We start from the raw sequence: 25,185 nt of genomic DNA, 5'->3' as shown, positions 1-25,185 counted from the left end.
AACAAAGAGAATTCAGCTATAGCTACCGCTTGTGACAAAGATAAGAACATTTAGAGCTCGAATTCCATCAAGTTAGAGGGGTTGATTATCAGCTTGGATTTTCTATGGAAGGGCCATAAAACATTTTCTATGGAAGGGCTATAAGAACAATAAAAAAAACAAACAAACAAAATAAACCAAAACTATGAAAATATACTTCCACTGGCTCAAGGTGACTGGTCAACAATTTATCTTCCTAATGGAATAAAATAACTCTCTTCAGAGAAAGTATATGGAGTCCACAGTCCCCATAGCTAATTTTCTAGTATTTAGTATATGTGACAACAGCACAATCAAAATACTAAATATGTGAAAAATGTGACCCATAGTGAACTGAAAAAGCAGTCAAAAGCAGTCAAAAGAAACTTAAATGACCCAAAAACTGAAGTTAGCAACAATTTTAAGAGGGAAACTACAAAGATTAGTAAGTCTGAAATTTTAAGTAAAAATGACCACTATGGGTGAGCAGATAGGGAAATTTCTGCAGAGAAGTAAAAATATTAGGCAGAACAAAATGGAAATGGTAGAACTGAAAAGTGAAATGTCTGGGACAAAAAAGCTCATGCCAGATGGACTTAGTAGAAGGGAATGGCAGAAGAGAGTGACCATGGGCCAGCGCCGTGGCTCAATAGGCTAATCCTCCACCTGCGGCACCGGCACACCGGTCTAGTCCCATTAGGGGCACCGGATTCTGTCTCGGTTGCCCCTCTTCCAGGCCAGCCCTCTGCTATGGCCTGGGAGTGCAGTAGAGGATGGCCCACGTCCTTGGGGCTTGCACCTGCATGGGAGACCAGGAGAAGCACCTGGCTCCTGACATCGGATCAGCATGATGTGCCGGCCACAGCGCGCTGGCCACGGTGGCCATTGGAGGGTGAACCAACGACAAAAGGAAGACCTTTCCCTCTGTCTCTCTCTCACTGTCCACTCTGCCTGTCAAAAAATTAAAAAAAGAGAGTGACCATGAAGATAGGTCAATAGAAAATATCCTTCTTGATGACTATTTAATGAGTATTTCAATAGAAAATACCCTACTTAATGTTTTCTTTGAAAAATTAAAAAAATTGTAGAGCCTCTGTAGCTCCTAGAGTATTAGGCAAATCTGTGTAATAATTACTCCAATTCCATATGAATTCTAATATTGGCAAACATTCATTACAAAAGCTTTCAATTTACTTTTAGTAATGGAATTTTGTTCAAATAATTTTATTGTTAACTATGGTATTTTTATTCCATTTTAATCCAGGGGATTAAAAACATTTTAAGGGAGGGAGAAGAGCTACAGTGGGAAGTATCATTATGCTCTTAAAACTGTATATATGAAAAACTTGAGGGGCTGGCGCTGTGGCACAGTGGGTTAATGCCCTGGTCTGAAGCGCCAGTATCCCATATGGGTGCCGGTTCGAGTTCCGGCTGCTCCACTTCCAATCCAGCTCTCTGTTATGGCCTGGGAAAGCAGCAGAGGATGGCTCAAGTCCTTGGGCCCCTGCACCCACATGGGAGATTGGGAAGAAGCTCCTGGCTCCTGGCTCCTGGCTTCAGATCGGCACAGCTCTGGCCACTGCAGCCATCTGGGGAGCAAACCATCGGATGGAAAACCTCTCTCTGTCTCTCTCTCTGCCTCTCCTGTGTAACTCTGACTTTCAAATAAATAAATAAATAAATCTTTAAAAAAAAACTTGAAATTTTTTCCCTTTATATATATATATATATGTATATATGCATATATATATATTTTTTAAAGTAAAAAAAGATTTAATGAAATTCAGGGGGCCAGCACAGTGGCTTAGCAGGTAAAGCTGCCACTTGCAGTGCCGGCATCCCATATGGGTGCCGGTTTGAGTCCCAGCTGCTCCACTTCTGATCCAGCTCTCTGTTATGGTCTGGGAAAGTAGTAGAAGATGGCCCAAGTCCTTGGGCTCCTGCACCCACATGGGAGACCCAGAAGAATCCCCTGTATCCTGGCCTCAGATTGGCTCAGCTCCAGCCATTGCAGCCATCTGGGGAGTGAACAAGCAGATGGAAGACTCTCTCTCTCTCTTTCTTTCTCTGTCTCTCTCTCTCTTTCTCTCTCCCCCTCTGCCTCTCTGTAACTCTTCCTTTCAAATAAATAAAATGTTTTAATTTTTTTTTAAATTAAGCATGAAATTCACACAAATATAGTAAAGAAAAAAATTTTAAAGAGAATTTCAGTTTCTCTGTAGTGAATGGAGAATTGATGGGAGTGTTCTAAATAAATGAGTAACAGCCTGCAGTCCCAGCATCCCTTTCCCAGTTGCTCCTCTTTCTTTCATAGTCATTAAATCATTGATGACTTATTTTATAACCATTGTAAAGGAAATGATTGTGAGATGTTTCTAGTTCAGAACGATAGAAATATTTTTCATGAGGGGAGGAGAAGGATAGAGAATATAAAGGCAATTGCTACCTAACGCCAATTAACCTTTCTGATGGCACTCCACCATCAAGGCCCTTTCCTCAGCCCCTCAATTCTTTTCCTCCTCCTTCTGTGTGACTTTACTATCGCTAAAATACCTCTGTCCACATACACACAAGTAAAGGTGAATATAAGTGACCTTTGGTGAAACTCAGTGGTCATTGAAATTTGTTCTGCCCATAGTCTCACATTTCACCTTCTTTTTTTGTTTATTATATATATTTTTTTATTTAGTGAATATAAATTTCCAAAGTACAGCTTATGGATTACAAAGGCTTCCCCCCCTCAACTTCCCCCCCACCCGCAACCCTCCCCTTTCCCACTCGCTCTCCCCTTCCATTCCCATCAAGATTCATTTTCAATTCTCTTTATATACAGAAAATCAGTTTAGCGTATATAAAGATTTCAACAGTTTGCCCTCACATAGTAACACAAAGTGAAAAAATACTGTTGGAGTACTAGTTATAGCATTAAATAACAGTGTACATCACATTAATGACAGAGATTCTGCAAGATATTTTTTTTAAAAGATTGATTATTTTTCTATGTAATTTCCAATTTAAAACCAAGGTTTTTTTTTTCATTTTCAATTATCTTTATATACAGAAGATCTCTTTAGTATATACTAAGTAAAGATTTCATCAGTTTGCACCCACACATAACCACAAAGTGTAAAAATACTGTTTCAGTACTAGCTATATCATTACTTCACCTTCGACAACCTATTAAGGACAGATCCCACAAGGGACGTAAGTACACAGTGACTCTTGATGTTGATTTAACAATTTAACACTCTTGTTTATGGCGTCAGTAATCTCCCTAGGCTGTAGTCATGAGTTGCCGAGGCTATGGAAGCCTTTAGGGTTCACCGACTTCTATCCTATTCCAACAAGGCCTTAGTCAAAGTGGAAGTTCTCTCCTCCCTTCAGAGAAAGGTACCTCTTACTTTGATGGCCCCGTTCTTTCCACTGGGATCACACTCACTGAGATCCTTCATTTAGGTCTTCTTCTTCTTCTTCTTCATCTTTTTTTTTTCCCCAGCGTGTCTTGGCTTTCCATGCCTAAAATACTCTCATAGGCTCTTCAGCCAGATCCAACATTCACCTTCTACAACCTTCTTGGGGCCATCAGCTTCCTCACAAAAGCACTAGTGCCCCTACCTGCTCTCCTCATCAGGTGTCCACCATGTACGATGTTTGCATTCCAAATAAAATACACTCTTCCAAAGCTATTTGTTCAACCCCGTTTCCTGGGAGAAGTCTACCCCATTACATCTCGCATAGTCTCTTAAGGCCTGGGGCTACTGTAAGATCCAGGCTTACCCAGAGGTCGCATCTGCAGGGTGAATTGGGATCACTTGGCTGAGGCAGGCCTGCCTGCAGCTGTTGGAGGGCTTTTCCCGGGAGCCTGTAGCATTGAACTTCTTCCTGCCAAGTTCTCAAGCTGTGACTCCTCTGCTGCCAGGAAGTGCATCCCCTGGAAACGTTCTCTCCCACTACTCTGCACTCATCTGCACTTTCCCCAAGCCAGCCACTCTGCCCCTTCTGGCAATTTGAGATTCCTCTCTTTTAATATTTTTGCCAAGTTTCAGAAAAAGGCTTACTTTAAAAAAATATTTCTTTCAACTTTTTTTCAAAGTATAAAATTAACTTAAGCTTATCTTGTAAATAATTAGAAAATTGATGAGGGCATAAAGCACTTACTCCTCTCACCCAGAGACAACTGATTTTAATTTTTTAGTGAGTGATTCCCCTTGGGTTCAAATTCATTGGAAAGTATGATACCACTAAATATGTGAGTGCATTAGATTTCAGCAAACTATGACTTTCATTCTGTGTGTTGAGCCCCATAGGAAGCCTCTCCAATGAGAAGAATGAGGGACACACATTAGCCACCCCATTTGTGGGGGGTACTTTCCAAGCCCCTCACCTCACGTGGATCCCTGAAGCTGCAGATAGCAACAATGTATACTAATGATCTTCAAAAAGTTCATGCAAAAATGCCTATTATCAACAATCTGTGCATGGATTTCAAATTTTTGCATTATAGTAAGCTTATTTTTAAATTCATTTTCTACAATCTCTTTTTTTTTTTTTGACAGGCAGAGGGGACAGTAGAGGGAGACAGAGAGAAAGGTCTTCCTTTGCCGTTGGTTCACCCTCCAATGGCTGCCGCGGTAGGCGTGCTGCGGCCGGCGCACCGTGCTGTTCCGATGGCAGGAGCCAGGTGCTTATCCTGGTCTCCCATGGGGTGCAGGGCCCAAGAACTTGGGCCATCCTCCACTGCACTCCCTGGCCACAGCAGAGAGCTGGCCTGGAAGAGGGGCAACCGGGACAGGATCGGTGCCCCGACCGGGACTAGAACCCGGTGTGCTGGCACTGCAAGGTGGAGGATTAGCCTGTTAAGCCATGGTGCCGGCCCTCTACAATCTCTTTGAAGTACCCTCATATATACTATTTTTTTCTCGTGCATACATACCTGCAATAGTTTAATTTGTAAATTAGGCACAGTGATATTAACAACATAATGTAGATCTTAGCAACCTCATAAGATGATTTTTTTTCTTTCCTGATTAAACTGAGAGTTTTCACCTGTTACTGAAAGGAAGCAGTCTGAGGCTCCTGAGTTCTAAAGCAAAAGATGACATTTATGTTTGAAGAGCAAGGAAGAACCAAGATTTTTCTAAATGATGATTTCCCACTCAGAAAATCCAACATGAGTCATTTCCCTGGTGGCCGATGGTTTTGTCATTCTTGCTTGGCAGTGGTCCCATATCTGTGGTGGCTAAAGCATATACAATGGAGGAGCCCACGTTTTAGAAAAAGAATAATGAATTACAAATACATACGAGGTTAAAATATGACTATACTTTAAAATAAGGGGGTGGTAAATTGGAATACATTGCGATTTTAAAAGAAAAATGCTGTAATATCAATGAATAAAGAAGTTCAGTCTCACCAATGAAGGAGAGTACCATCGAATCTGTTAAGGGCCCTAATGGAACAAGGAAGCAGAGGAGGATGAATTTGTTGCTGTTTGAACTGGGACACCCCCTCTTCTCCTGAACTTGGGAGTTAGTTCTCAGGTTGCTTGCATCTTTGCACTCAGACTGGGCCTTACAGTATTGTTTTCCCGGCTCTTGGGCTTTCAGATATGGATGAAGTACAGCCCCAGCTTTCCTGGTTCTCCAGTTTGATCCTGGGATTTCTGAGCCCCTGTACTCATGCTAGCCAATTCCCATGACAAATGTAAATATTCCTGTGGAATTTTCACAATATTCACTTTGCATGAACTTTTTGAAGACTTGTATCTTGTTATTTATTTATTTGTTTGAAAGGCAGAATTACAGAAACACACACAGTAAGAGAGATTTTCCATCTGCTAATGCAGATGCATCTCCAAATGCCTTAAACTGCTGTGCCACCATATCTTCCAAAATAAATAGATTTTAATTCCATTTTCTGTGTATCTTTTGAAGTGCTTTCATGTGTGTGTGTGTATGTGTCTGTATCTTCTATTGGTTCGGTTTCCCTGAGAACCTTGACTTACACACCTTCTATTATCCACTGTTGGGGAAATATAATTTAAAACAAAAGCACAACCCAGAAAATCTTCACAAAGCTAGTAGAGAAAGAAAACAATTTTGTTATCAAATGAGGATTAAACATGAATGTGATACACATCACAAGCAATCTGCTAAAGGACTGCAAAGAGAGGAAGAAATCTCACCCTTTTATAAATGCAAACAGACCCAACCTATTACAGACATGTTTTCAAGATAAAGAATAGTCCTCAAGTAAGAAGACTTGACAGCACCATGTGCCACACATAGTTCATCCTGTGTTGCCTAAGTGGATTTCCAAAAATGATTAAACACTTGGAATCTAAAACCAATGTAGAGAGACCTCATTGAACACTCTGTGCTAGAAGAGTCACCTGCCTTTGCAACAGGAAGAAATTACCTTAAAATAAAGTCCATACTAATGCCCTAACAAAGCTTAAAAATAAGTTTTGAAATAATAAAGTAAATCTACAGAAAAATTGAAAGCCTATCAGTACAAATTATAAGACTCATCAAAGGAAGAAAATAAAACTCATTGAACCATCTTGATGATGTCTAGCATTTCATCAAAATATACTAGATAGGGGTGAGCATTTGGCACAGCAGTTAAGATGCTGCTTGGGCTGCGGTGAAGAGTGGTGTTGGTGTTGTGGCAGAGCAACTCGAACCACTGCCTGGGACACCTGCATCAATAAACCCAGGAGCCAGTTTGAGTCTCACTTGCTCTGCTACCAATCCAGCTCTCTGCTAATGCCACTGGGAAAAGAGCAAAGGATAGCCCAAGTACTGGGCCTCTACCACCCACTTGGGAGATACAGATGGGGTTCCAGGCTCCAGACTTCATTCTGAACAAGTACCAGCCATTGCAGCCATTTGAGGAGTGAACCAGTGGATGAAGATCCATTTCTCTGTATCTTGCTCTCTCTGTGTTGCTCTGTCTCTCAAATTGAATATATATATATATACATGTATATATGTGTGTGTGTATATATGTATAAATATTATATATACATATAATTAATTATATTATATATAATATAATTATATATACATATAATTATATATACATATATGCATGTATATATACATAATTATATGCATATATATGTGAATATATGTATATATATGTGTATATATATGTGTGTGTATATATATTAATGATGCTTGGGATGCCCACATCCCATATTGTAGTGCCTGGGTTCAAGTCCCAGTTTAACTATACGATACTTCCCCTTCCCCATTTACAATCTAACCTTGAGAATATCCATTCATTTGCAATTGTGGGGGTGGAGGGGGGGAATACATCTTCCTCTTCTTTTCAGCTTCTAATTAACAAAAGCTAACCCACAAAGAGATGCACAAACAACAGATTCCAGTTAAGAAAATTTATGATGGAACACAGGTCTCTGTCAAATTTCATATCAGAGAAGACTCCATCAGACCCCCAGAAATCTGTTTAACCATCTTCCCCAGCTCCTGTTTTTCCCTTTAAAAGGATCTCTAGTTAAATTGCAAGGGATAGAAAAGCATATTAAGTGCATCTGTCAAGCGACCTCAGCCACCTCCACTGGGAAGGAGAAGACTCAGTGCACAGGCTGCTGGAGGTTAGCAGACCCCATGGCAGGATTTCAGGGATGGTCCAAGCAGATGCTGAAAAACCTTTTTTGGGGAAAATCTCTCTTCTCTTCCTGCCTTGGCATAGGATACCTGTAATACTTGTTGATGCAGGGACACAGTACTTTGAGAAGTGTACCGACTCTGTGGGGAAGTCAAACTGGATGCACCCTGGGAACCCTCTTTCTCCACTGTCTGGACTTCATGCCATTTGGACCTAGCTTAGGTTGAATTTTCTGGAAGCATTTGGTGGGTGTTAAAACTCTAAGAGTATTCTGTCAGTGCCTCTACAAGGAGCATTTGCTTTGGAAGAGAGCTCTCTTTGTGTTAGGATTTCTTTCTCTGTCCTAAAATATGAGTGACAGTTTTAATTCCATCTAAAAACCCTCTGAACCCTATTAGGATCTGAAATGAAGACATAATTTTCATAAGTGTGAAAGTGTTGCTGGTACTACAGTAATTTTGCAAAACAAATGCTCAAGTAACTTTTTTTTCCCTGCATGTTCCAATTGAGATGATGATACAGAAAAATTTAAAATTGTTTACTAGATTTTCACTAAAAAATTTAGTAATTAAGGTCACCAAGAGCAAGAAGTAATTCTGATTGATGGTAATTTTTCAAAAAGAAGATAAAGATTAAAAAAAAAACCAAGCTGCTATAATACTGCAGCAGATTTCTGTCTCATAATATATATTATATAGGTGTTTATGTGTATGCATGTAGTATGTTGTGTCTACATAGTACAAACTTCTTAAAAGCTCTGTTTTAATTTACATATGGATAAATGAGTTATTGATGTAAATATTCCAGAAGTTATATAATATTTATAGAGATCTAGTATTTCTGGTAGGATGTTATCACTAATGATTGTTTACTTAATTTTTTAAGGAGGGAATTTGGCAGGGGGTGAGGGGTGGCATTGTGGTGTAGTGGGTAAAGCCACCATCTGTAACACCAGCATCCCACATGGACACAGTTTCAGGTTCATTTCCTGCTGTGCCAATTCTGATCCAGCTTCTTGCTAATGGTCTAGGAAAAGCAGCAGAAGATGGACCAAGTGTTTGAGCCCCTGCCACCCACATGGGAGATCAGATGAAGCTCCTGGCTCCTGGCTTTGGCCTGGCCCAATCTTGGCTAGTATGGTCAACTGGGGAGTGAACCAGCAGATGGAAGATCTCTCTTTCTCTGTCTCTCCCTTTCTCTGTAACACTTTCAAATAAATATATGAATCTTTTTAAAAAGTGGGGTTGCTCAAGAAAATGCAAATCAAACCACAATGAGATTCCACCTCACCCCTGTTTGAATGGCTCTCTTTTTTAAGAAGATTTATTTATTTATTTGAAAGTCAGAGTTACACAGAGAGAGAAGGAGAGGCAGAAAGAGAGAGAGAGAGAGAGAGAGAGAGAGAGAGAGAGAGAGAGAGAGAGAGAGAGAGATATGTCTTCCATCCTCTGGTTCATTCCCCAATTGGTCACAATGGTGAGAGCTGTGCCAATCCGAAGCCAGGAGCCAGGAGTTTCCTGTAGGTCTTCCCACTGTGGCACAGTGCTGGCCCCCTGGGTTTGTTTTTGCTGTTTAAGATTGCTTTAGCTATTTGGGAGTCTCTTCTTGTGTTTTCCATATGAATTTTAGCATAATTTTTTCTAGATCTGAGAAGAATGTCATTGGCATTTTGATTGGGATTGCATGGAATTTGTAAATAGTTTTCGGTTGTATGGACATTTTGATGATTGCTAAGTAGTATTATCACTAATTTCCACAAAGAGGTAATGTTACAGAAAACTTTAATTTTCTTCTTCATATAATGATTTAGCAAGAATTGGCTTCATTTTTGAAATATTGAACAAGTAGATCTGAATGATTTTCCATGTACTTGTGTGTGAAAAGGAGGTTGAATGTTACATGTATGTGATACACTTAGGACTGGTTTCTCCTCAGACAACTATCCCAGAGAGAATCCAAGGCATAAACACTCCAACAAATTTTCTTGCAATTTCTAAACTAATCTCCAGTCTTACTAATCCAGTTTGTCCATAGACACAGCTCACACATGGGGATCAAAAATTAGAGGACAAAAAAGTCATTCATAATGAGCATGACAAGTATAACATAGGAATAAATACCTTTGAGATTAATTAGCCCAAAGAGTTCTCTTTTCAATGATTCTGTTTAAGAGATCTGGCTTGATGCAAATGGAGAAACTTTTGCAAACATGCTACTTATGAAGAGGATTTCTGTTTCCTAATGAAAAGAACAAGGAAAATTGTCTCCATTTCGATGAAAGATGTCACTAGAAATGACCATAGAACACACATACCATAATCAGTATTACGCAACATACATTGTTTAGGAGAGGCCTCAGAATAAGAGCTCCCAGACAATTTAGGGCCAAATGCTACAAGGAACATACAAGTGATTCTGAGCAACTTGTTCTCTCTCAGTGTCAGTTCTGTACAGTGAAAAACAGACAATAATCAGTACGTGTCTAAGAAGGTTATTGTGCACAGTAACTGAAATAAGAAAATGAAACACTAAGCACAGAATTAGCTCATATCAAATGTTCCATAAGTCATAGATAATCATTTCCATAACTGCATTTGATAAAATACAACACCCTTAAATGATGAAAACTCTAAGCAAATTGGGTACAGAAGGGACATTCCTCAACACAATCAAAGCAATCTATGAAAAACCCATGGCCAGCATCCTATTGAATGGGGTAAAGTTGGAAACATTTCCACTGAGATCTGGTACCAGACAGGGATGCCCACTCTCACCATTGCTATTCAATATAGTACTGGAAGTTTTAGCCAGAGCCATTAGGCAAGAAAAAGAAATGAAAGGGATACAAACTGGGAAGGAAGAAGTAAAACTATCCCTCTTTGCAGATGATATGATTCTTTATTTAGGGGATCCAAAGAACTCTACTAAGAGATGATTGGAACTCATAGGAGAGTTGAGCAAAGTAGCAGAATTCAAAATCAATGCTCAAAAATCAATAGCCTTTGTATACACAGGTAATGCCATGGCTGAGAAAGAACTTCTACGATCAATCCCATTCACAACAGCTACAAAAACAAATACCTTGGAATAAACTTAACCAAGGATGTCAAAGATCTCTACGATGAGAATTTAAAAATCTTAAAAGAGAAATAGAGGAGGATACCAAAAAGTAGAAAAATATTCCATGTTCATGGATTGGAAGAATCAATATCATCAAGGGGTGGAGCCAAGATGGCGGATAGTGAGGACGTGCGCCGATAGTCTGGAAAATAAAGTTTCATAAAAGTGGAATTACTGTAGCCTCAGGAAAAGATTCAAGAAAAAAACTGCAGAGGAAACGCTTCTGGATCTAGTGGATGCGACACAGAGGACCTACAGGGAGCCCACCGCGTGGAAATCCAACCGCGGGACGAGAGCCGCAGAATCTCCCCAGCACGGGAACCAACGGGAGGTAAGACAAAAGCATCAGAAACGCGAGACATTAGTGGGGAAAGGCAGAGGCCCCTCCCTTCACTTGAGCAAAACAAAGAGCAGGCACCATTTTACATATGTAAAGCGGCAATGAGTACACAAACACAGTAACTTTGGGTCTAAGGTGAAACTTGAGAACACATTGAGGGCTGCATAAACTCTGTGTGTGGTCCCAGGGGTAGTTCAAACGAATACTCACAGAGGCCAGATTTCAACTACCCTCAATTCCACTCAGCCATTCGGAATTACTTCCCAACTGAGTAAAAAAAAAAAAAAAAAAAAAAAAAAAAAAAAAAGAGTGAGAGAGAGATCCAGCAAGGAGCAAGGTGAGTCACTTTTTGCACAGCCTTAAACCTGAGGAATCAAGCAGAGCTCTCTGGCCACACCCATCACAGCCTCTAAGGATCCATCAAAGCAGACAGCCCACTTAGAGGCATAGTATAACGAGAAAAAATCACCACAGCAAAAAAAAAAAACAAACCATAAATTATCTCCAACATGCCAAACAATAAACGTAGCAACCGAGGTAACAAGAGCACGGAAGACACTATGATGCCCCCAAATGAACAAGACACCCCAATCCAAGATTATGAAGATGAAGAGATATTGCAAATGCAAGAAGCGGATCTCAAAACATTGATAAGAACATTAAGAAGTTCTCAAAAACAAATTCTTGAACTACAGAAATCCTTAATGGACAAGATAGAAAATCTCTCTCGTGAAAATGAAATATTAAGGAGGAATCAAAATGAAATGAAACAACTAGCAGAACATGAAACTGTGATAGTGACAAGACCATAATGAAATGAAGAACTCAATAGATCAAATGACAAACACATTAGAAAGCCTTAAAAACAGAATGGGTGAAGCAGAAGAGAGAATATCGGAATTAGAAGACAGAGAACAGGAAAGGAAACAGGCAAACCAAAGAAAAGAAGAAGAAATCAGAAATCTAAAAAATACTGTCAGGAATCTATAGGATACTATTAAAAAACCCAACATCTGAATTCCAAAACTCCTGTGTTGAAGGTGTTTGAGTGTAGAGGCTTTGGGAGGTACTTAGGATTGGATGAGGTCAGGACAGAGGGAGCCCCATCGGCATTAGCAGCACTTTAGAAAGAGGGACCTGCACCAGCATACGTGCTGTGTCCCAGCATACGTGCTGTGTCCCAGCATGTGATGCTCTGTGTCATGTTATAATGCAGTAAGGGGGCCCCCAGCGGATGCTGGGCAGACATCTGCACCATGGTCTTGGACTTCCCAGGTACCAGAACAATGAGCCAAATGAGCTTCTTTATAAATCACCCAGTCTTAGGTATTTTGCTGTAGCAACAGAAAACTAAGATAGTAGCATGCTTTACCCCCACACTACCATAGGGCTTTGTTCACTTAACACACCTATATATCTAGGAGACAGACTGTCACAGTCTATTTAATTTTTTATAACTGCTGCATCCTCTTATTATTCACAAAGGTGATCCTGTCTCAGTCTGGAGAGCCATAGGCCTTCACTTTTATAATAAGCCCTAAGAGCCCACATGTATCTTAACCAAGTACCTCACAATAACTGAAATTCCCCACACTTCCATAGTTATCAGCCTGGGCCCAAGAGAGCTTGACACTCACAGTACCTTTGAGGAACTTGGGAAACAATTTATCATGAGCCACTGCCCTAAAATACATTCAGTGTATGTGGCCTGTGCCCTGAATTCAGCAGTGGCTGGTCTTTTTTAATGGTTCTCCTTTAAAGAGCAAGGTCTCTGAGAAAGACGGCAGTTAAGGTGGAGCACCTGCGGCTGATCTTGCTCCTGTCCTGATGTGGCCAAGGGGCACTGTGTAGCAGTGGGGTGACTGCGCACTGGTGGTGACTCTCACTACCTCTCAGTTATCCTGAAGCCTTGTGGATCTCTGGCTAATTTTGGGCCTTAAGACAGTCTGCTCTTAGGATATTTCTGCTTGTGAGAAACTTTAAAATTTCCCAGGTCCCAGGGGCCGGCACTGTGGTGCAGTAGGTTAATCCATTGCGGCATCAGCATCCCATATGGGCGCCAGTTTGAGTCCCAGCTGCTCTTCTTCCAATCTGGTTCTCTGCTGTGGCCTGGGAAAGCAGTAGAAAATGTCCCACATCCTTGGGTCCCTGCACCTGTGTGGGAGACCTGGAAGAAGCTCCTGGCTCCTGGCTTTGGATTGGCACATCTGTAGCCTTTGCTGTTATTTGGGAATGAGCCAGTGGAAGAAAGACCTTTCTTTCTGTCTCCTCTCCCTCTCACTGTCTGTAACTCTTCCTCTCAAATAAGTAAATAAAAATCTTTTAAAAAAATAAAATTTCCCAGGTCCAAATGGCCTCTAGAGAAAGAAATTTCACTAACCTGTTCCAATCTCTTGTTGTTGCTCCTGCAGAAGCTGCTTCTACTTCTTCCTGATTTAAGTATTTATTTGAAAGACAGAGTTAGAGAGCGAGAGCAAGAGCTAGAGTGAGAGAGAGATTTTCTATCTGCTAGTTTACTCCCCAAATGGCTGCAACAACAAACAACAGCTGGGGTTGTACCAGGCTGAAGCCAGGAGCTGCTTCCGGGTCTCCCACGTGGATGCAGGGGCACAAGGACCTGCACCATTTTCTGCTGCCTTCCCAGGTGCATTAGGAGGGAATGGGATCAGAAGTGGAGCAGCTGGGACTTGAACCTGTGTCCACATGGGATGCTGGCACTACAGGTGGCTTAGCCTGCTACAACACAGTGCTGGCCCCTTGCTCCTCCTTCTGGAGGTCCCCACGAGGCAGTAGATGTACTATTTGGTGTCACATCTGGCTACAGACTCAGCTTCAATGGCACAATCTCTTAAGAGCATTTTGGGTGAATACTTAGTGCACTATCTGCTGAGCTTTAGGATCTTAGGCTATATTTCCTAATGAATCACATTGTGGGATGCAGTGGAGGGGAATGAAGGGGCCATCTAAAATGCACTCAGCAATCTTGCTGCGTCATCCGTAGGGGCGTTAGGCATTGAGGGAAGGGCACGGGGGCTTTGTGGAGAAGGAAGGCTGAGTTTTCAGGATTCCTGACCTAATAGAAAACTTGGGGGTGAGGGAAGGACAGTGCCTTTTACTACACTCATTTCCAGGCAACCCCTAGAAGAGTGGGCCCAGGTCATGTAACCTTCAAACCAGGGTCCATCACAGTGGAATAGACGCACTTACTGGCCCAATTCCTCGCCCCTCCCTGATCCGCACACTTGCCATAGTCTCATTGTGGGAAGACTGTGGCTTGCTTTGGCCCATGTAATGAAGGAGCAATGAAGACATAGTTGTTCTGAGCCTAGGCTGGAGGGGCCGCATGAGTTTCTGTGGCCCTCATGTGCTTCTGCCTTCACTGTGAGAAGAGCTGCTCTCGGGGAGCAGCTGCCTCGGTCAGCCTGGGCCCCAGAGTGAATACCCGTGGACCAGAGCCACCCTGGCTGATTGGCAGACCCATGTGAGAAGCAGAGCCAACCCTGCCAGCACAGCACTCGAGCAAAACTGTGGAAATGATCAGGCACACGTGTCCTAGTTGTCCTTAGTCACCTGGGTTGACTGTCTCGTGCAGCTGAAGTATGAAAACAGGGGACAGGGTGAATCAAGAAACTAATGGTTATCTTGTTGAGATCCCATCTTGCTTAGTTCACTCTGCCCATTTGGCTAGAATCTGCCCAGGTGTTCTCCCTCCCCAAAATTCCTTTGGGTTAGTACTTTATGATTTTTGGGCCCATTTTGAACACTGTCCCTGTCATTTATAGCCTTGGACTTGTTAGGTTGCGATCCCTGGCTTTACCGCTTAGCACTGCTCATTTACAATCCCAGGTGTCTTTGTTTTGTTCATTTAGAGTCTCAAAACTCTTATCTCCTTAATATTTTTTAGGTTCCAGGCTTTTTTGATTCTCAATTGCATGTCTCTTAAATGCAACCCTTTGCTTGTATAAGGCTTACTCTCTGCACTTAATTTCAGTCGGCCTTTATGCAAAGTCTGCTTTAACAGCATGCAGGCTCAATGTTCATTAGAAACCCTTCTCCCCATCTTGTAGCCACCTGCCTTCACTTTCCATCCAAGTTCAACCTAACCTAGCTGGCTTTTACTACCTGTATCACCATGACCTACAGAGCTGAAAGAATGGTGATTGTAACCCACTCTGTGTTTTTGGATGGTGTATGACATAGCGTTATTGTGACCATAGCTAACATTGATGAGGTTATAGGTTCAGGTGCTACAACAGAGACCCACACAAGGGTAGGTTAAAATAAAAGAGCAATTTTTGGCTCATGTGTCAGGGACCCAGGTACCTTTTATTGCTCTTCCTTCCTTGGGGGGGGGGTGGCTCTCATCCACATGCAGATTTCGTACCCTTCATTTCCTTCCACACTGCAAGCCCACACACCTACAGCGTGGGGCAAACCCTCTTTCCAGCAGTACCCTCCAACACTTAAAGCTTCAGCTTGAAGCCCTGTTTCCGCTTCTGTTCCATCCTTGGGCATCTTCCTCTTCTTGAATGGGGGTGCTGCTCTCTCCTGCATTCTCCAAGTCTCTGCAGCATCCCAATCCCACCAGGATGTCGGGAGCCACAGCCAGTGGAGCCTGTTGCCCTGGAGGTGGGAGGCCCTGGCTTTCAGGGTGGGAAGCTGCAAAGCAATGTTAACATTTTGCCTTCCAGACTTTGCCAGACACCAGTCCTCCTCACCCTGCTCTGCCTTTCCCACCCTCATCTCCCTGCTGACCTCTAGCCTTGAAGTAGCCAGAGGGCCTCTGCTTTCTCCCGGCCTTCCCTATAACACCTCAGGAGTGTAGAGAGCACAAGAGCCTTGTTAAAGTAGGTGCCTGTGTCTTGCAGATTGACTCAGGACAGCTGGCATAGGGGATCCTCCAGGTGGAGGCATACGTCCATGTGTTGGGAGGGTGGATCACCCTGACTCCATGGGAGCCTTCCAGACCATGCGGATGTGTGTCTCCATCTGGCTGCTCATTTGCATCCTTTACATCATCCTTTCTGATCAGTTGGCAAGACTAAGTGATTATTTTTCTGGATTCTAGCAAGTGATCATACCCAAAGAGGGATGTCATAGGAATCCGGATTTACAGCTACCCAGTCAGAAGCACAGGTGGCAGACTGGATTTTTGATTGGCACCTGAAGTAAGGTCAGCCTGTGCATGTGTGACCTGATACTAGCTGTGTCATAATTGAATGGAATTATAGAATGCCTACTTGGCATTCACAGAGAATTGCAGAACTGCTTAGTGTGGGAACTGCCCCCCCCCAGCAGGGGTCTGAAGTGAAGTACTGAAGAGTGAGAGTAATAGTGGTGAAAATTGTGGTTTTTTTTTTACCCTATGTGCAAGAGGTTTTACTATATATTTACAAATTCTTTAACCCTTCTCTCTTCAAGAGATCGAATCATTGACTTCTTGACCATACTATTGGCAGAGATAATGCCCTGTACTTCTGAGGCTAGTTTATAAAAAGTACCATCCATCTCTTTGTCCTCAGAACACTCCCTCCAAAAGGAGCCAGTCATCATGGTGTGAGGACACATCACCAAATAGCATGTGGACAGGCCCCCTAATGGGAGACACTGAGGCATCCCTCCTTGGCCGGCACCAACTTCCCCTGAAGATGAGTGGGTGAGCCACTTGGGAGGTAGATCCGCCAGCCTCAGTTAAGCTCTCTGATGCCTGCAGCTCTGGCTAATAGCTTGAGAAACTTTTGAGTGACCCAGAGCCAGAGCTGCCAAAGCTACCCCTGAATTCTTGACTTGGAGAAAATCTGAGTGGTAAATTTATATTGTTCTTACAGAGCATCAGATAAACCATAACTGTCTGACACAGGGTTAAGACAGACAGACTTGAGACAAGCCTCTGAGATGGCGTATTAATTCATGATGTCTAGATCATGGTTGGGGACTTTGGCCATGGGCTCTAGGTCTCCTCACTACCATAATACTTGCTGTGCCTCCAAACTCATAGCTTTTCCTAGGTATAAAATTCCTTGACTCCTTGTCCCATAAAGGGGATGCTAGCATCACATTGAGCAGGGAGGAATTAGAGTTTTGGGGGAAGATGTACAAGCAGAGCGATACAAGAGCAGACTCAGTCTCTCAGTTTTTCAAAGGTGCATTAGGCTGGACTTAGCTTGCCTGTGTCTGCCATGGATAGAGTTCTATAGAGGAGACCTGCCCTGGAATGTACTACATGTTTAAAGAGGTGGCGAGGCAGAGGGCACATAGGCCATCATCAATGGAAACTGTCTGATGGTAGAAACTGACTCACTAGAAAGGGGGAGCCTGTTTTCCCATTGTGCTCATGTGTCTTGAGCTATTTCTCTGCCAACAAGCTGAAAGGGGAATCCAAGCCCTGCTGCATTGCCCCACCTGTTAGATACCCAATCCCCAAGGTTGCTGCTGAGTCTGGACCTCCCAGTTGATCTCTCGCTCTCTCCATTTCTAGGCTATCAGCACTCTTGTAAGACTGAAGCTTGGTCACGTCTTCTCTCTGCTTAAACTGTCAGTAGTTCATCTTGTTTGGCCAAGTTAATGACCAGGTATGGTTCTCTGTCACATGTACAGCTTCATGAACTGTCTTCTACTCCTTGCACTCCATGTTCTGGAAGACTCACACAGTTTGATGCTTCTCTGCCCATGTGCCGTCCTCTGTTTAGAGTGCCTTTGCTTCCTCCTGGCAGCTAAAACAACGCCTTTCTTTCCCAGCTACTTTACTCCTTCCACACCTGCATCCCTTTCCACTCAACCTGGAGCCTGACTACTTGTTGGTACTGAGCTACTGTCGTGTGCAACACAACATGGATTCAGATGGTTGTCTTTCTTCTCAGTGTAGGAGCCCCATGAGTAAAGGGACTCTGCCCCAGTCAGCTCCCTCCCCAGCACAAGTTCCTCTTTCTCACACTGCCCTGGCCACCTATCTCCTCCTCTGAACCACTGCATTTCTTTTCTGTATCCCCTTTCCCTAGTCATCTGCTGCCTCTTTTCACCATCTTTTTAAAAGTGCTTCATTTCTCTCTGGCAGGTTTCATAGGAATCCGTGAGAACTTCATTGATGTAGTGGCATTGGTCTTCTGAGCTGAAGTTTGCCTGTCAGTAAGGTGGAGGTAGAAGCAGGTTTTGTGCCCCCTGGCCGTGGGTTCCCATTTTCCCTTCCCGGTTACAGCCAGTGGTGTGCACCTGACCCTAGGGGTGACGACAGGTCATCAACAGCTGGCCAGGCTCTAGGGTAGGATACAAACTGAGCAATCCAGGACAAGCTGGGCAAAGCAGACTCTCACTCTTGGGAGTTTTTGTTTAGGAATAACAATAGCCAAATTGAAGGCCAGAGCTGCGCCTCAGTATGCTAATCATCCACCTGTGGTGCCAGCACACCGGATTCTGTCCCGGTTGCTCCTCTTCCAGTCCAGCTCTCTGCTGTGGCCCGGGAATGCAGTGGAGGATGGCCCAAGTGCTTGGGACCTGCACCCGCATGGGAGACCAGGAGAAGCACCTGGCTCCTGGCTTCGGATCAGCACAGTGCGCTGGCTGCAGTGGCCATTGGAGAGTGAACCAATGGTAAAGGAAGACCTTTCTCTCTGTCTCTCTCTCTCACTGTCCACTCTGCCGGTTTAAAAAAAAATAGCCAAATCGAGGAGAGAGTGCTTAGAAGAAACCAAATGCTACCAGCATCTTGATCTCAGACTTCTGGCCTCCAGATCTGTGAGAAAAGCAATGTCTGCTTTAAGTTGCTTTATTATGGGAACTTTAGTAAAAATAATACAGGTAGTATACCCTCATATGTGTTCTTCCAATTATCTTCAAGTGTGTTCTTCAGATTATCAAGTAATATGTAAATAAAAAAGTAATGTTGATGACATTGAAAAAGCTATTATATTAAAAATATGATGGGCTTATTTTTTATTATTGAGACTAATAAGAATTACTCAATTTGAGACTGTATTACATAAAAACATTATCTAAGCCTCACATTGTGTACCATGTTGTAAATGCTGTAAGTAAGCCAAAATAGGAACCTGCAGCTGTCTGGAATCCCCATCCAGACTCCAGGAAGCCCAAAAGTCTCTATTGTGATTTCTCCCTGTTTATATCCAACACTCGCATTCATATCAACATCCCCCTCCCCCAGTTATAAAATGTGACCAGTGTGGGGGCGTTTCTGTGACCCTACTGCCTAGTACTGTACCTGTGCCTAGCTGGTGCTCAGTGAACAGTAGCAGCCACCGTCTTTTCCCATCAGTGTGATCATTGCTGCTGTCACCACTTTGGTGGCAACCCTGGTTGTTCCTTTCTTTCTTTTTCTTCTCCTTTTTTTTTTAAAGATTATTTATTTGACAAAGTCACAGAGCGAGGGAGAGAAAGAGAGAGAGAGAGCTCTTCCATCCTCTGGCTTACTCCCCAAATGGCTGCAAAGGTTGGAGCTGGGCCAGTCCAAAGCCAGGAGTGAGCAGTCAGGAGCTTTTTCCGGGTCTCTCACATGGGTGCAGAGGCATCTTGGACCATCTTCTACTGCTTTCCCAGGCCATAGCAGAGAGCTGGATTGAAAGAGGAGCAGCTGGGACTAGAACCAGCACCCATATGGGATGCCAGCACCGCAGATGGAGGCTTAGCCTACTATGCCACAGCACTGGCCCTGGTTGTTCTTTTTCTCTATCCCTGTGCCCTGCAGAGGGTCCCAGAGGCTTTGGAGTCTAACAGCCCTGGGTTAAAATCCTAACTTTTCTCCTGGTTCCTGGCTTCACATTGGCATAGCTCCAGGCATTGAGGCCAATTGGGGAATGATGAAAGACCTCTCTCTCTCTCTCTCTCTCTCTCTCTCTCTCTCTCTGCCTCTCCTCTTTCTGTGTAACTCTAACCTTTCTTTTTTTTTATTAAACTTTTATTTAATGAATATAAATTTCCAAAGTGCAGCTTATGGGTTACAATGGCTTCCCCCTCCCAAAACTTCCCTCCCACCCACAACCCTCCCCTTTCCCACTCCCTCTCCCCTTCCAATCACATCATGATTCATTTTCAATTCTCTTTATATACAAAAGATCAGTTTAGTATAAATTAGGTAACGATTTCAACAGTTTGCCCCCATATAGCAACACAAAGTGAAAAAAAAAATACTGTTGGAGTACTAGTTATAGCATTAAATAAGAGTGTACAGCACATTAAAGGCAGAGATCCTACATAATATTTTTTAAAAATTAATTAATTTTCTATGCCACTTCCAATTTAACACCAGGTTTTTTTTTTCATTTCCAATTATCTTTATATACAGAAGATCGATTCAGTATATAATTAGTAAAGATCTCATCAGTTTTTACCCACGCAGAAACACAAAGTGTATAAATACTGTTTCAGTACTAGTTATAGCATCACTGCACATTAGACAACACATTAAGGACAGATCCCGCATGGGATGTAAGTACACAGTGACTCCTGTTGCTGAGTTAACAATTTGACACTCCTGTTCATGGCGTCAGTAATCTCCCTAGGCTCTAGTCATGAGTTGCCAGGGCTATCATGGCTTTCATGGAATATCAAGCAACAAGTAACAAATAAATTTCCTTTAGTATGACAGAAAGTGTAATTCTGAATCAGTTCAAAATCATGAATTAATTAGAGCACCAATTTCCTTTCAAATGGTTTGAAAGGGCATCTTTTTTTCTGGTATTGAATGAAGTTAGAAAAATGGGACTAAGTAATTAACACACAATTATTCTTAGGTGTTTAAATTTTAACTGAAAAGTGATCCCGGTTAAATATGAGAGTGGGAAAAAGAGAGGGAGGAGATGTACAATTGGGGACATGCTCAATCGGACTTGAACCAAATGATGGAGTTAGAAACGTACCAGGGGATTCCAATACAATCCCATCAAGGTGGCATGTACCAATGCCATCTCACTAGTCCAAGTGATCAGTTTCAGTGCACAATTGATCACACTTATAGGTCTAAGAGTCAAAGGGATCACACAAACAACTCTAGTGTCTGCTAATACTAACTGATAGAATCAAAAAGGGAAAAAACGATCCAACATGGGAAGCGGGATACACAGCAGACTCATAGAATGGCAGATGTCTTAAATAGCACTCTGGCCTCAGAATCAGCCCTTAAGGCATTCGGATCTGGCTGAAGAGCCCATGAGAGTATTTTAGGCATAAAAAGCCAAGACACTGTGGCAAAACAAAAAAAGAAGAAGAAGAAGAAGAAGACCTAAATGAAAGATCTCTGCGAGTGAGTTCCTAGTGGAAAGAACGGGGCCATCAAAGAAGGAGGTACCTTTCTCTGAAGGGAGGAGAGAACTTCCACTTTGACTATGACCCTGTCAGAATAAGATCAAAGTCGGCGAACCCTAAAGGCTTCCATAGCCTTGGAAACTCATGACTAGAGCCTAGGGAGATTACGGACGCCATAAACAAGAGTGTCAAATTGTTAAGTCAGCCACAGGAGTCACTGTGTACTTACTTCTCATGTGGGATCTGTCCTTAATTTATGGTCCAATGTGAAGTGATGCTATAACTAGTACTAAAATAGTATTTTTACACTTTGTGTTTCTGTGTGGGTGCAAGCTGATGAAATCTTTACTTAGTATATACTGAATCGATTGTCTGTATATAAAGATAATTGAAAATGGAAAAAAAAACAACCTGGTGTTAAATTGGAAATTGCATAGAAAAATAATCAATTTTTTAAAAAATATCATGTAAGATCTCTGTCTTTAATGTGCTGTACACTGTTATTTAATACTATACCTAGTACTCCAACAGTATTTTTTCACTTTGTGTTGCTAGGTGGGGCAAACTGTTGAAATCTTTACTTAATATATACTAAACTGATCTTCTGTATATAAAGAGAATTGAAAATGAAAAAAAATAGGACTAAACCAGGGAAGGTGTGAAAATGTGAGTGTTCTTTTGAATATTAGACATTAAAAATGGAGATGACAGCTTTGCTCCTTGTTTCAAATGGATGAAGACTATGAACGTTCATCTAATCAATTCTTCTACTCTCAGGGAAGTTTACCACCACAATCTATCAAGATCTATAGTTGTGTATGTCATTTATGAAGGTTCTAACAGTGAGACTATTAGGAGAGGTTGCAAGAAGGGTTAGTATCTCCAGAAGGTCAAATACAAGACCAAAGCTTTACAGTTTAGGTAAAAACTGAATATCAGACATTATCAAATGCAAATTTTATTATCCCCACTGACTATATAGGTAATAGCTAACCAGGGAATGTTTTCCTTTCCTAGAGATTTATCCTGCCATAAAATAGAGTCTATCGAAAGACGTGCATTTGAGTCACTCCCTTTTTTGCAGTCTATGTAAGTTACAATTTCATCACATTTGGAATTTTAATAAATATTCACTGTTCACCTTGAAATAGGGTTAAGATTCCACTTTACATTTGTAGTAGAAGGTTACTAAAATTCTGTAACAGGTCCTTTTCCTCTCTAGCAAAAATACTATCAGATACAAAGGTCAGAGTGAATCCCACAGAGCAGTGCTTCTCAGCCAACAGGAGTTTGCATTTAGGTAACATTGTGCAGCCCTGCACGTGCTGTTGGCACCCAGTGGGCCAAGGCCAGCCTGCTGTTAAGCCACCTACTATGGACATAACAACCTCCATAAGAAAAGCATTATCGAGTCCAAAATGTCAATAGCATTCAAGTTGTGAAACTCTGTTCCAGAGAAATAAAGATCACACAGTACAAGTATGTCATGTAATATGAAAATGATATGATGCAATTTAATATAAATGTGCAAGTATAATTCAGAAGCCAAATCTTCCAGTACCAGTAAATTCTTTAGTGTGTAGATAAAATGCGGAAGTATTGTTTCATCTATAAAAATTAGAATCACTCCTGAAAGAAAGAGTATTCTTAAAATATATCTTTTTTTCTTCTTCATCTTCTTTGCCTTATGTCCTTCTTTGCAGAAATCTTGGTTGCAATTTACTGACAGAACTGAGCTTTGGGACATTTCAGGCGTGGCATGGAATGCAGTTTTTCAACAATGTGTAAGTGAAATAGATGATGAATATATATTTAAAAACCATTTATGTGTAGAAATTGTATACAGTTATGGTTATCTGGGTATTAAGCCCTGTATTATAAACTCTGCAAAGAAGGTCTTCATTTCCATTCATTTTTTTTTCAAAAATCTAACACCAAGTACTCTGGGAGAAAAACATTCTTGTGCTTTCTCAGGGTTACCTGCTTTTAAATCATAATGCAAAAATAATTCCTGGGACCCAGCAAAGGGCATGTCTCTCCCCATCACCCAGATCATGAGCTTTTTCTGAAATGTATTTAGCTCTCAATTTATAAATTATCTGTGGATACTAAGAACCTTTGAAATAGGAAGGGGGTGGTGTATATGTTAAATTGTAGTATAAAAAATAAGAAAAAGCACTGCTCTAGCCTAATCCCACATGTTCTGTCCTGACTAAACTGCAACAGAAAGTGAGTTTTATTCCCTTTCAGCTCTATAATTCTGTGATGTTCAATGGCCTGAGGGAATTTTAGATTCAAGATAAAGATTCTCCACTAAACCTGACGTTGAAAGACTATCCACCTGTTCTGTGCTTCAGAATCCCAGTCAAACACAATATATTTTGGTTATGATGGAAGGTTTTAGGATGTGTTGGGGATGGACCAACAGTGCCTGCAGATATTTAGGAAGAACACTGAGAGTCTGTTTTTCCTTCACCCACACACCGGGGAGCTGGTTCCTGGAGCCCCCACACCAAGTGGTTTTGGTAGCATCAGTAAAAATGGCCTCAACATATGTCATTGCATTAGATTCCCTCCTAAGGGGCTGAGTTCCAGTACAGTTTTCTGTAGACAACACATGGAGAAAATCTGTGGAATCACAGTGGATGAAAAGTAATGAATTCATTTAAGAACATTCACTGAGTGCCAGGCCCACCGAGTGCCAAGTGCTGTATTAAGTGCTGGGGGTACAAATTGGAATGGGACAGAAGTTTTGCCTCCAAGAGACTTCCATGCCAGTAGGGGGAAGTTGGACATTGATGGGAAAATGAATGACAGCCATGCTAGCATCTTCACAGCAAGGCCAGAGAGGAGTTGAAAAAGTAGGAGCACAGAGTTAGGGATGGCGCACAGTGGATGAGGCACCTGTTCATTTATCTCAAGATTCTGTGTCCATCTTAAGCAAAAGAAAAAAAGCATTTGCTTCATGGTGATGCAAAACCCAGAGCTAGCTGGTATTGGAAACTAATTCTCTTATCATGCAATCTGAACATATCTAACTCATGGTTACTTCAAAAATGGGCATAATGGCTGTAATACACCAAGTGTGTGTTGGAAGCTGGTCTTCTTTATTTGGGGACATATTCTTTTATTAGACAAAGCTAATCTGCTTCAAGGAAACTTTTGCTATCCTGAGATGAAAGCCTACTGCCTCTCTTCTCAAAGGCCCATTGCCCCAGGAAGACACCAGTAATCTTATGACCAAAGACTAGGATTTTTAAAGTGAAAACAATCCTGTTCACTGCATTACAGAGTCCAGAAAAGAGTTCCAGCTGAGCTGGATTCATCATGAACTGCAGCCTAAGCTTCAAGGCTTTACGCTTGCACGTGCCCCTTCCAAGGTCCTGGGAGGGGCTGGAGCAATTTTTATATTCATAATTTTGCATGTTTCATTATAAGGGATTCCACAAATTAGGTAAGGCTCAGGCTCAGCAAAATCCGCATTCACCCTTAGTTTGCACATACTACAGGCAGTCCAGTAAATAGTCTTCTGAATGAAGCCTCTGTGTAAAAACAGCAGTGTGGTAGGATCAGTCTATTGTGAATATGAAATCTACCTCAAAGACATGCCAAGAGCTTACCAGTGACATAACACTCTTTGAACAGTAATACTCATCAAATCTTTCAGCTGAAATCAGAAATGAAATATATTATGGAAAATCAGCAGTAATTGATAATTCTAAACATTAAGTATACTTTATTTCTTCTGCCTCATTCATGTACATTAAGTCTTAAACCAATGGCTTCTTTCTAAAAATTGTTTTAGGCACTTCATTGTT

At 41.8% G+C, this 25,185-nt stretch overlaps 1 long non-coding RNA gene across 1 annotated transcript in view; it reads left to right on the top strand.

The window, feature by feature from the left end:
- The window catches only part of LOC133777316 (uncharacterized), a 91,480-nt gene that overhangs the window by 54,759 nt on the left and 11,536 nt on the right, over nt 1-25,185 (top strand). The window contains exon 5 of the long non-coding RNA XR_009868520.1: nt 23,071-23,151. This is a non-coding gene — a long non-coding RNA (uncharacterized LOC133777316). The remainder of the gene's footprint in view (nt 1-23,070; nt 23,152-25,185) is intronic.

Source organism: Lepus europaeus, chromosome 18 (genome assembly GCF_033115175.1).
Source record: "Lepus europaeus isolate LE1 chromosome 18, mLepTim1.pri, whole genome shotgun sequence".
In the NCBI taxonomy this organism is placed as follows: Eukaryota; Metazoa; Chordata; class Mammalia; order Lagomorpha; family Leporidae; genus Lepus; species Lepus europaeus.
Note: the sequence above shows the minus strand (reverse complement) of the source record. Positions and strands in the feature narration are given on the sequence as shown.